Genomic DNA, 14,111 nt, shown 5'->3' on the forward strand with positions numbered 1-14,111 from the left:
TTCCCTCCCTTTTCAGCATTTACTGCTCACACTGTTGTCCAATGCCTGCCCTGCCCTGCCCAGCTCTCTGATATTCTTGCATGCAACTTGACAACTAAGATTGCAGAGGTTGAGAGACGAAGACCTGCCCTCATTTTCTGCAATCTGTCTACATTATGCTGCTCACAGATGAGGTACAAAAAAAACCTGCTGACAGATTCTCTCTAAATTGCTGCCAATAATGGAAAATGTAAAAAATATCTCATGAGAAAATAATAGGTGTGTCACAGATTTAAAATGAGGTATGCTAAATAGAACAAAAAAATTAATAGCATACTAAGGTGAGAAATAGTAAGTAGGGATATGCTGACCCTTGGAAGTTTGGCAACTGAGACATGACCCGAACTGTATTCCAAAGTTCAGTCGGAGCACCAGAACTGTACTCGAACATGAACCAGAATCCCATTGAAAACAATGAGGACCCAAACTTTTGAGCTCGAAAATCTATCTCCCCCTCTCTCTCCAACAGACTTCCACTGAAACTCTGAACATTGCAATGGACTTCCTGGAGATGACCGTGTTCAGCATTTATCACCACACCCAAACTTTCCGGTACTAGACCCTAACTATTAATTTCGAGTTCAGTCATCTCTAATAGTAAGTAAAGTGCCCTCATCATATGTGTTACAAAAGATCAACATGTGTCCATATGATGAAAGAGTGGGCGAAGTCACCACTGCAGGTACAGTGGTCTGGAAAGACAAATAAAGTGGTGGTGACTAGTGATGAGCGAGTGTGCTCATTACTCGAGTTTCCCGAGTATTTTGGGTGTGCTCATAGATGTTTGTGCCTCAGAAGCTGCATGATTTGCAGCCTGAATACATGTGGGGATTCCCTAACAAACAGCCAATCCCTATGTTCAGGTTGTCTAACAGCAGCAAATCATACAGCTGCTGAGACAAAAACATAATCTACGAGCACGCCCAAAATACTCGGAGAACACCTGAGCATGCTCAGAAAACTAGAGTAACGAGTACATCCACTCATCACTAGTGGGGACGTCACCTGCTTCATGGTACCATATGGATTGTATACACGTGATGGCTGGGAATGCTGCTGGACCGGGCACCATAGCATGGGAGAAGCTTTTCCTACACAAATCCAGTATACACTTCATGTAATCTCACAAGCGGGATTAACTCTACTTGCTATACCCACAAAACAACTACTATCGATCTTTCATCATATGGACACACACTGAACTTTTATAACACATATGGTGAGATCAATGTTTTCCACCATTTTGAATGGGAAAGAGAATCAGAAATAAAGCTTTAGGATATATTCATATAAAATATACTTAAAGGGTTCGTATAAAATTCACTTAAAGGGTTATTTGCAAGTTGTCTCTTGAGCAGTCCAGAGTAATGCAGTCTCCGTACAGTCTCCTTACTTCATGGTTTCCTGGTTCCTGGCTAGGCGGGCTCTCCTCCTTGAGTGACTGCTCTGGTGAACAGAGAAACTGTACTATTAGAAGAACTATAAAGCTAAGCACAAATTTTGCTATAACACATTCAAACATCAATGTTTTGTTCTGAGCCTACATTCTTCTGTGTATTTACATATAGATATTACAAGGTATTTGAACACAGGTCTGGACAGTGAGAGTATGGATCCATTAGTAGATTTGCTGTGACAACTGCTGGGCTGGTGATTTATAACTGCACCTCTTCAGAAGATGAGAGGGAGATTAGGGACAGAGAAAGAGGGGAGCAACTAATTAATTTATAGAAATCAATGAACTGGAGAAATATGACTGGTGTATTAAGAGTTAACCTCTCTCCTGGAATGTAACTTCAGCACACTCTTTGCCAGGTACCAGAGGCAGGGCTCCATGGAAACCAGTTGCAAGCTATAAAAGATAAAATCTTTCATTGCAGGAGAACTAAAGCAAATAATAAAAGCAAATCAATTGCAAACTTGCTTATTGCCTTGCCTTCTAACTAATTAAACCTATTTACGAACTTAAGAACACCCTTTTAATTGGGAGAAGAGCTGCTGTCCCCAAGAATTGCCACTACATAGTATTTTCCAGCTCCATACACGGTTTACATCTTACATCTGCTAAGAGGGTGAGGGTGACCAGCCATGAATAACTGCTTCAATTGTTTTCTGAATACTACGGCCCTGATTCATTAAAGCATTTTTGACAGAATTCTGGTGTAAGTTACTTTGAGAAGTAACAAAATTTTTGTACAACCCTGAGTTGCTTAAAATGTGGTAACTTTTGGCGTTTTCACTCCAGTTTCTTCTGGCTCTGCCAAAAATGGACACATGAGACCAGTGGATCGTGACCCACCAGCTAGTCTGTCTCATGCCTCGGTTTTGGGACTTGATTCAGTGACCTCTTGCCGCACTGTCAGTTTCCTTTTCTGCTGAGCCACAGCCAGTTTGGAATCTGTCCAATTGCTGATGACTCTTGTCTTTTCTATCCTTTCTTTGGTTTTGCTTTTATTCGGGTGTCTCTCACTTCCCAATTTATTTCTGTCCTATCACTTTTTGAGAGGGGCTCTTTATTACTCACCTTGTATCTGCAACTTTGTTGTCTGTATTTAAAGACAGATGGCGTCTGGAGATCCAGCTCCTCAGCTAGGGTTTATTTTACCTTTTTAATCTGTGTTGCTTTTCCTATGGTTTATTTGTGTGTCTCCCACCCCAGTACCCTTTCCTTTCTTTTATGTTTGGGGTCTGGGAGGTTTTCCATTCATTTCATTTGTTGCGTTGGTATTCTTATTTTCTTCCGTCTTTCCTGTATATCTGTGTGAACATGTTCATAGTCCTGTACCTTTACCTCAGATTTTTGTGTATTTCACTTTTTAGTTATTATTGCTCTAGGAATGCGCATTGTTTTTAGTGAGGGTGCAGTTAAGGATATTCAGGGTAAACCGACATTGAGTGGGGGCACTATTTCTGTGGTCAGTCAGGGACAAATAAGGGTCAGAATAGGGACCTTCCTAGTTTTACAGGAACCTTTTGGGTTCAGGTGTTTGTCTCTCCTGGTTTGACCGTAACTTGTGTGAGTGTTCTTGTACAATCATAACAGTCTAATTCATGACATTTTGTGATTTTAGTTAAACCAGGGATCTTACTCTAGTCGGGGACTGGAGTAAAATTTCTGTTGTGGTGCACAGAAGAGCACGCCTCTCGTCAGATGCATTAAGAGGTGTGCGCCTTGTAATGAATCAGGAGTGTCTGACCCTTACATATCCCCTCAGTCACCGGTCTTGGTGAATTGGGCCCTACATGATATCTGGAGTTGAAGTTTACTATAGTTATTGTTCTATAGAGAATAAAATTATATAAAGGTGATTGGGGTGATAGCAGTGAACATCATCAAAATAAATTGAAATCTAAATAAAGTATGTACAAAACTGGTGTTTAGCAATAGCACCATGCCACCCGGAAGAAATTTCTTCATGCTTTTTATTTGCTGAATGTTTGTTTTTAGTTTTCTGTTACTTTAATAACGTATATGAAAGATTTACTTATCAGAAATAAGACATTTCACATCATTTTTAAACTTTTACTTTCTGAACTTTGTTAATTAATGTTATTTTGTCTTTGGTTCTTTCTTTGGGGAAGCTCCCACATGGCTCCTGCCTTAGAAATAGATATATCTAATTGACATATTTAGGGCTGCTTTAAAAGGAATGCTTCAATTTTGACATTACTTTTTATTTTTTCTTTCAAGGAATCTAACATTATTTTGACTAAACATGGAACAGGATTTCATCACATTTCACTGAAATTGCTAAACTCCTGGAAGAGTTTTCCATAAATTAAGAAAACTTAGATAATGTCACATGAACATTTTTTTGAGGGAGGGGGTAGACAATCTGTCTACAAATAAAAATGGAGAAGTTTCCTTCACACCTGCACTATATTTTTTGGGACTATCCAAAAACACAAATGGAGACATTTTCAGATTTTGATCTGATTTGTGGGTCAATATCTTCTATTCAAATCAATGGGTCTGTAAAAAATAAAAATGAATCACACACAAATGTCATGGATGGATGATTAAAAAAAAAAATCTGCATATGGATATCAGGAGTTGCTGTATATGTCCTACTCTGGTAGATACATATTGTCCAAAATGTGCATTTTATGGGCATTACTAGTATGGACTCCTCTAGAAGACCCCTGAATAGAATTGGGCACCTGCTGAAGACTGGGAACACAAAAGGCTGTTGTGTTATTTTCTTCATTACTTCATCACATCTTTTCATAGCAATTGTTGGCTTTGCTGTAGTTTTGATTCATAGCCAATTGATTCACAACAAATTGAACTTTTTGGAAAAATCTGGAGAAGGTGGTGAATTAGAATTTCAAAAGATTTTCTTTTCTCTATTTTCATGGGATACTAGAGACCCTGACCACTGCAAGGCAAAACTCTGACTGGACTATATGCTCAATGCAAGACTTCATTTAATGTGTTGTCACGTCATCAGAATTGTGTGTAAAGGGGAATGATTGATTGCTCAATTAAATAACTTAGCCAGCACCCTTCTATGTACATTGATTCATCTGTCCTCATCTTCGTGACTCTCTACTAGTGATGAGCGAATATACTCGTTACTCGAGATTTCTTGAGCACGCTCGGGGGTCCTCCAAGTATTTTTTAGTGCTCGGAGATTTAGATTTTGTTGCCGCAGCTGAATGATTTACATCTCTTAGCCAGCATAAGTACATGTGGGGATTCCCTAGTAACCAGGCAACCCCCACATGTACTTATGCTGGCTATCAGATGTAAATCATTCAGCTGCGGCAAGAAAAACTAAAGCTCCGAGCACTACAAAATACTCGATGAGCGTGCTCGAGAAATCTCGAGTAATGAGTATATTCGCTCATCACTACTCTCTACCACTCTTCTTACCACATCTCTTTCAGATCCACCGCTGATGGTTCAAGTAAACTTTAAAGAGGTTTTTCCATGAACAAAGTACATTTTTACCAATAGCTGTTGGAAAGTGGGTCAAAATGAAAGACTATGGGCTTTTTTTACTCCATGCCTCATCCACTGTATAAACCAATCTTTGAAAATATAATTGTTTTGGTTATTAAACATATTGGTTTAATTTTTTCTTTTGTGTTAACTTCAATCATCAAAGTAGTTTTAAATTTAAACAATAAAGGCAAAATCCCATATTATTTTTTTCAAACCACATAGTATTATAGTATTGCTTTTGGAGGAGAATAGCTCTGTACATAGAGTACCTGATGGAGCACTGTATAGCAGCACAAAGAGTCTTGCACAGCTTCATATATCCTTCATAAATTAGCAGCGATAGCCGATTGCTGATAAGTAGTGATAACGAGCTATCCGAGCATGTTCGTGTGTTATCCGAGTATCTTAGGCGTGCTTGTATATCATGTTCCAGTCCCTGCAGCTGCAGGAGTTGTGGTTGTTATGCAGCCTGAACACTTACAGGGATTACCTTTTTGTTAGGCAATCCCAGCATGTTTTGTGGCTGTCAAATAGCCACAAAACATGCAGCCACAGGGACTCGAACAAATTATCCAAAAATGATAACACCCAAGCGTTTTCGGATAACACATTATCTGAGCACATTTGCTCATCACTACTGAAAAGCTCAGTAACTAAAGACTTGTTGTAAGCAATTGTCCTCAGTTCAACCTAGTGCATAATAACTCCATATTTCCCATGTTTGCTGTTTGTGACTCAAAGCAACTTAACAACAATAATTTCCGCATGACCTTCCATTTGAGACAGTCTGCCACTGAGTGCTATTAATCAATGTTAAAAATTATTACAATAGAGGAAAAGTCAATTTATGTAATTGCTTTTTTTCCACATTTACATAAATTGACTGGCGGTTTTACTCTTCAGTCAGTTTATACTTGTTTTACAAAGTCAGATAACAAAAGTTTATTTGGTTTATTTGTATGATCTAAATTATTATATACAGTACATAAACACGTATGTTTATTTGTAGTCCATTTTATTAATCCTATCCTTGTTGAGGTGCCATTTTTATGAAGGGACCAAGGTTTCTGGGGAATTCTGATCTGTATGGTGATTCTCAAGAAAATAGAGCAATTTTTTAGTTCCCATTAACCCCTTTCTGACATTAGACGTAATAATCCGTCCATGTGACCTGAGCCTATTTGACTAGGGACGTATTATTACGTCTGCTCGATCGCCTGCGTACACGATTGGTGTGCAGGTGATTGCCGCCGGATGTCAGCAGATTCTGACAGTTGATACCTGGCACTAAGTGCCAGCAGTGGTAACGCACCACTCTCGGCACTTTAACCCCCAAAATGCTGCAATTGAACGAGAACCGACAGAGTGCTGACAGCCCCTCTGCCTTTGGATTGGAGACCCCGCGGCGTGACGCGTGGTCCTGTTCATTGCCATGGTGACCCGATTTTATCATGACAACATCCGTGTCACCAGAGCTAGGAAAACTTGCTGATCGTGCACAGTGCATGATAAGCAAGTTTCACTGTCACTGTAGAGCTGACAGTTTCTACAGCATGGGGATGCAGCAACATCATAGAAGCGATCAGCCTGCAAAAAATAATAGTCCAATAGTGGGACTAAGTGAAAAAGTAAAAAAAAAATTGTTTAAATAATTATAAAAATATATCTAAAAATAATAATAATAAAACACATCAAAATATATTATATCTATAAATAAATATTTGAATAAAAAAACAAACAATAAAAATACACATATTTGGTATTGATGCGTCCGCAATGACTCATCCTATAAAACTGTTCCACTAGTTAACCCCTTTAGCGAACACCATAAAAAAATAAAAAACAAGGCAAAAAACAATGCTTTATCAACATACCACCGAACATAAGTGGAATAAAACGCGATTAAAAAGACGGATATAAATAAACATGGCATTGCTGAAAACATAATCTTGTCCTGCCAAAAAAATTCTGCCATACAGCTCCATCAGCTTAAAAATAAAAAAGTTATAACTCTTAAAATAAAGCAATGCAAAAATAATTATTTTGTCTATAAAATAGCTTTTATTGTGTAAAATCGCCAAAAAATAGAAAAGCTATATAAATTGGGTATCACTGTAATCTTACTGACCCAAGAAAATAAAGCTGACTTACCAATTTAACAATATGTGGTATGATATAATAAAAACAAAACAAAAAGCAATTCCTGAATTGCTGGTTTTTGTTCATTCTGTCTCCCAAAAATCGGAATAGACAGCGGTAAAAAAATGTAATGTGCCTGAAAATGGTACGAATGAAAACGTCAGCTTTCCTGCAAAAAACAAGCCATAATGTGACTGTCAGCTGAAATATGGAAAAATTATAGTTCTCAAAATATGTTGATGCAAAAACTAGTTTTAGCAATAAAAAGTGTTTTTTAGTGTGTGACAGCAGCCAAACATAAAAACCGATAGAAATCTGGTATCGCTGTAATCGCATCGAGCCGAAGAATAAAGTCACCTTATCTCTTATACTGCAGGAGGAATGGTGTAAAAAATAAATAAAACCAATTCCTTACCTGCTGTTGATTATTTCCTTCTGCCTCACAAAGATCACATTGAGGCTTCGCGCCCATTTATCCTGCGCTGAGAGTTTGCATCGGGGTTTCCTTGTAAATCAACGAAATACATACAGTGCCTAAAAGTAGTATTCAACCCCCTGCAGATTTAGCAGGTTTAATAAGATGCAAATAAGTTAAAGCCTTCAAACTTCAAGCAAGAGCAGGATTTATTAACATATGCATAACTCTTACAAACCAAAAAGTTTTGTTGCTCAGTTAAATTTTTATAAATTTTAAGCATAAAAGCGTGGGTCAATTATTCTTCAACCCCTAGGTTTAATATTTTGTGGAATAACCTTTGTTTGCAATTACAGCTAATAATCGTCTTTTATAAAACCTGATCAGGCCGGCACAGGTCACTGGAGTTATCTTGGCCCACTCCTCCATGCAGATCTTCTCCAAGTTATCTAGGTTCTTTGGGTGTCTCATGTGGACTTTAATCTTGAGCTCCTTCCACAAGTTTTCAATTGGGTGTAGGTCAGGAGACTGACTAGGCCACTGCAACACCTTGATTTTTTGCCTCTTGAACCAGGCCTTGGTTTTCTTGGCTTTGTGCTTTGGGTCGTTGTCTTGTTGGAAGATGAAATGATGACCCATCTTAAGATCCTTGATGGAGGAGGGGAGGTTCTTGGCCAAAATCTCCAGGTAGGCCGTGCTATCCATCTTCCCATGGATGCGGACCAGATGGCCAGGCCCCTTGGCTGAGAAACAGCCCCACAGCATGATGCTGCCACCACCATGCTTGACTGTAGGGATGGTATTCTTGGGGTCGTATGCAGTGCCATCCAGTCTCCAAACGTCATGTCTGTGGTTGGCACCAAAGATCTCGATCTTGGTCTCATCAGACCAGAGAACCTTGAACCAGTCAGTCTCAGAGTCCTTCAAGTGATCATGAGCAAACTGTAGACGAGCCTTGACATGACGCTTTGAAAGTAAAGGTACCTTACGGGCTCGTCTGGAACGGAGACCATTGCGGTGGAGTACGTTACTTATGGTATTGACTGAAACCAATGTCCCCACTGCCATGAGATCTTCCCGGAGCTCCTTCCTTGTAGTCCTTGGGTTAGCCTTGACTCTTCGGACAAGCCTGGCCTCGGCACGGGAGGAAACTTTCAAAGGCTGTCCAGGCCGTGGAAGGCTAACAGTAGTTCCATAAGCTTTCCACTTCCGGATGATGCTCCCAACAGTGGAGACAGGTAGGCCCAACTCCTTGGAAAGGGTTTTGTACCCCTTGCCAGCCTTGTGACCCTCCACGATCTTGTCTCTGATGGCCTTGGAATGCTCCTTTGTCTTTCCCATGTTGACCATGTATGAGTGCTGTTCACAAGTTTGGGGAGGGTCTTAAATAGTCAGAAAAGGCTGGAAAAAGAGATAATTAATCCAAACATGTGAAGCTCATTGTTCTTTGTGCCTGAACTACTTCTTAATACTTTAGGGGAACCAAACAGAATTCTGGTGGGTTGAGGGGTTGAATAATAAATGACCCTCTGAAAAAACTTTTCCCAATTTAAAAAAAAATAAACAAAGAAATAACATTCTTTTTTGCTGCAGTGCATTTCACACTTCCAGGCTGATCTACAGTCCAAATGTCACAATGCCAAGTTAATTCCAAATGTGTAAACCTGCTAAATCTGCAGGGGGATGAATACTACTTGTAGGCACTGTAATTCAGACAGAACCTCTGGTGGAAGATTACCTATAATGAGGCAGATGGAGGCACTGTGGACTCCATCTGACCTGTGACCCGGCGGTGTCCATCTTTTTAGGATTGCATAAAAGTACCGTCGATCACAGTTATGTGCAGTTCTGAAAAGGACACCGCTGAACAGAGGCCAGACGGAGTCCAGAGTAACTCTGCTGCCTCATTATAATGAATGGATCCCTCAGGAGTTTCATCTTAATCAAGTTAAATGGAAACCCTCAAGTAAGTGGTCAGCGTAGAGCACCAGATAACTGTGATCCAAAACCCTATGTAAAATGTTCCCAATAAAAGCTTTGCTTCAACTCAACCCACAAAAAAGCAAGTCCAGTTCTATCATCTATTAATGAATATATAGGGGGGTTCCACGTTAGTGGTAGTACAATGGCTCTGGAAAAGCGAAATGGCTCTTTTCTTTGCTCTCAAATCCAAATGACCCCCTCAGATGGAGGCACTGTGGACTCCATCTGACCTGTGACCCGGCGGTGTCCATCTTTTTAGGATTGCATAAAAGTACCGTCGATCACAGTTATGTGCAGTTCTGAAAAGGACACCGCTGAACAGAGGCCAGACGGAGTCCAGAGTAACTCTGCTGCCTCATTATAATGAATGGATCCCTCAGGAGTTTCATCTTAATCAAGTTAAATGGAAACCCTCAAGTAAGTGGTCAGCGTAGAGCACCAGATAACTGTGATCCAAAACCCTATGTAAAATGTTCCCAATAAAAGCTTTGCTTCAACTCAACCCACAAAAAAGCAAGTCCAGTTCTATCATCTATTAATGAATATATAGGGGGGTTCCACGTTAGTGGTAGTACAATGGCTCTGGAAAAGCGAAATGGCTCTTTTCTTTGCTCTCAAATCCAAATGACCCCCTCCCTTCTGAGCCCCACAGTGTACCTAAACCACTTATTGCGCCCATGTTTGGCATTTCTGAAGTGATGAGAGCCCACCTAACTTAGGCTACGTTCACACTTGTGTATCGGGGCTTTGCGGACGGCTGCGGACTTTCTCCCTGAAGCTCCACCCACTTTCACATTTCTTCCGTTTAGGTCCGCCTACTTCTGCTTGAGTCCTGCGTACCTATCTTTAACATTGGGCACACACGAGATGCGGATATACGCGGATGTATGCGGATGCATCGTTTTGACGTGCCTGTCGACTGCACGGGACCGCAGCTTCAGGGAGGAAGTAAGCAGCCATCCGTAAAGCTCTGGTACGCAAGTGTGTACGTAGCCTTACGGGCGCATGCTTCCAGAAGCACGGGCTGGGCATAAAGTACTGGTGACTGCAATGTACTGGTCACTACAGCATACTGGTCACTACACTGTCAATTTGCAATTTTTACTCGGCAACATTAATTGCTGTTTCTGGAAAATACCCATAGAGTCAAAATTGTTACTAGTCACTACTCCTGCAGATAAATTCCCCAAAGGGTATAGTTTACAAAATGGGGTCACTAGAGAGGGATTCTGCTCTTGGCAATTAGGGGCTCTGTATATGGAGTCCGCAAACTGTTCTAGGAAAATATGTGCTAAGTGGCAAATAGTGCTCCATTCCCCCCACGTCACTCTGTAATGCTAATAGTACTGTACAGCCACATTTGGGGTATTACCACATTCAGTAGAAATTGTGGGATAGATTTTGGTGCCATTTTTACTCACTTCTTGTGTGAAAATGTAAATTTTGGGGCTAAAACAAAATTTTGGTGGTTATTTTTTTCTTCACTGCCCAATGGTATAAAGTTCTGTGACACACCCATGGTATCAATATGATCACTGCACCCCTAGATGAATTCATTGAGAGGTGTAGTTTGTAAAATGGGGTCATTTATCTCTGCTGTTCTGGCATTTCACGGGCTTTCCCAGTGGCTCATGGCACCTGCAAACTGTAAAAGTAAAATCTGGTGCCCTTTGCCTTCTGAGCATTGCACTGTGCCTTAAAATTTTTTATCCATTACATGTAGGGCATTGGTGCAGTCAGGAAAAAAATGAACCTCAGGTTGTTGTAAAAAAATCCTATTAGCCCTTAGAAAAATAAAAAAACTTGGGGCTAAAACAACATTTTAGTGTTAAAAATGTAATTTATTCTTTCTTTACTGCTCAGTGGTATAAAATTCTGCGAGCCACATGTTATGTCAATATGGTCACTGAACCCCTACATGAATTAATTGGGGAGCGCAGTTTGTAAAATGATTTCACATATAGGGGGTTTCTATTGTTCTGTCACCTCAGGGGCTCTGCCAATGTGACATGGTATCCTCAAACCATTCCAGAAAAATCTGAACTCCAATATGGGGTCTCTTCCCTTTTGAACTTTACACTGTGCCTCAAAAGGAGTATTCTTCCACATAGTGGGTATCTGCATATTCAGGGGAAGTTGCACAACAAAATGTATAGTGCAATTTCTACTGTCATCCTTATGAAAATGCAAAATTTGGGGCCAAAATAACATTTTTGTGGGGAAAATTTGACTTTTTTTATTTTCACAGCTCAATGTTATGAACATCTGTGAAGCACCTGAGGGTTCAAGGTGCTCACCACACATCTAAGTACATTCCTTGAGGGGTCTATTTTCCAAAATTGGGTCACATGTGTTTTTTTTTACTGTTTAGGCACATCAGGGACTCTCCAAATGGGACATGACGTCTGCTAATGATTCCAGAAAATGCTATATTCAAAAAGTCAAATGATGCCTCTTCCCTTCTGAGCCCTGCTGTGGGCCCAAACAGTAGTTTTCTCCATCATATGGGGTATTGACATGCTCAGGAGAAATTACACAACAAATTTTCGGGTCAATATTTTGCAAAAATAAAAGCAATTTGGATCTGAAGTCAATTTTTTATGAAAAAAGTTATTTTTTTTTAATTCCTGTGAAGCACCTAAAGGGTTAATTAACTTCTTGAATGTGTTTTGAGCACCTTGAGGGGTGCAATTTTTAGAATGGTGTCTCTTTTGCGTATCTTCTATTATATAGACCACTCAAAGTGACTTCAAATGTGATGTGGACCCTAAAAAAAATGGTTTTGTGAATGTTGCAGGAAAAATGGAAAATGGCTGGTCAAATTTTAACCCTTATAACTACCTAACTAAAAAAAATTTTGGTTCCAAAATTGTACTGATGTAAAGGAGACATGTGAGAAATGTTATTTATTATCTATTTTGTATGTCATATCTCTGTGATTTAAGGGCATTAAAATTCAAAGATGGAAAATTGCAAAATTTTCAAATTTTTTGCCAAATTTCTGTTTTTTTCACAAATAAACACAAGTCATCAGCATCATGAAGTACAATATACAATGAAAACTTTCTCAGAATCACCAGGATCAATTGAAGCATTCCAGAGTTATTACGTCATTAACGTGCAAACCACCCTCGGGGGTAAAGTGGTTAAAGAAGATTGATTGTGGTACGATGTTAGAAAAAAAAGATAGGGACTGGTGGGCGCTTGTCAGCTTATATAGTTTGAATTTCTACAAATGGAAAATGATGTGGGCAAGCAATTTTGGAACTAACTAACATTTGTAGCTGTTTTTAAGACTTGACTCATACTACAACAATCACTGCTACTGATATTACTAGGTCATCTAAAAATTGCCTCACCCACCTAGGCAGCAGCATAACTAGAGTCCAATGGGCTCAGATGCAAAAGTTGGACCTGGGCCCCTACCTGCATGTTAATCCTATGAAGACATACATGTTTTCCTACCATAGAATAATGTCTCCATCCTGGCTTATTCTTGTGATAATCCCCCTATCCTGGCAACTTCCAGTAATAATGCCATCCCATCCTAGGCCGCATGCTATAACATTTTCCTTTATCCTAGGCCCCAAGCTAAGACATTTTCACCATGATACTGAGCAGTACAGTGGCTCAGTGGTTGAAATCCCACCAAGGACAAAATCTGCAAGCAGTTTTTATCTTCTCCCCTTGTTTGCATGGGTTTTCTCTGGGTACTCTCATTTTCTCCCACACTTCAAAAACATGGTGATACGGAATCTAGATTGTGAACCCCAATGGGGACAGTTTGAATAATGTCTGGAAATCACTTGTGAAATTAACCCCTTTATGACCAATGATGGACATACAGTAGTACATGTGTGTCAGTTCCTGCGCCATGATATGTTATGACTTTAAACTGTCACTGCGTGTAAACCGGCAGTGACAGTTTCATGGCGACAGCTGTCACTGACAGCTGAGTGGCATGGGAAGAGGTGAGGGAACCCATGTAGTAAGTCCTCACATTTATGATGCTGTGATTGGCCAATCTGACTGACTGATCTGTTGTGAAATTGGATTTTGGGCTCCCCCGGTGGCCACTGGTGGAATTGAACTGGTGTGCATCATCCTCTCTGTTCACCTGTTTCCATCAGGATGTGGGAGTCGCTATTTAGCCTTGCTCCTCTGTCACTTCCATGCCGGTCAACATTGTAATCAGAAGCCTTTCTGTGCATGTTCCTGCTGCTAGACAACTCCCAGCTAAGTTGGACTTTAGTCCTTGTTTGTTTTTGCATTTTGTTCCAGTTCACAGCTGTAGTTTCGTTTCTGTGTCTGGAAAGCTCTTGTGATCTGAAATTGCCACTCTGATGTTATGAGTTAATACTAGAGTCTTAAAGTAATTTCAGGATGGTGTTTTGATAGGGTTTTCAGCTGACCATGAAAGTGCCCTTTCTGTCTTCCTGCTATCTAGTAAGCGGACCTCAATTTTGCTAAACCTATTTTCATACTACGTTTGTCATTTCATCTAAAATCACCGCCAATATTTGTGGGGGCCTCTGTCTGCCTTTCGGAGAAATTTCTCTAGAGGTGAGCCAGGACTATATTTTCCTC

The sequence above is a fragment of the Ranitomeya variabilis genome, chromosome 2, assembly GCF_051348905.1.
Source record: "Ranitomeya variabilis isolate aRanVar5 chromosome 2, aRanVar5.hap1, whole genome shotgun sequence".
Classification (NCBI taxonomy): domain Eukaryota; kingdom Metazoa; phylum Chordata; class Amphibia; order Anura; family Dendrobatidae; genus Ranitomeya; species Ranitomeya variabilis.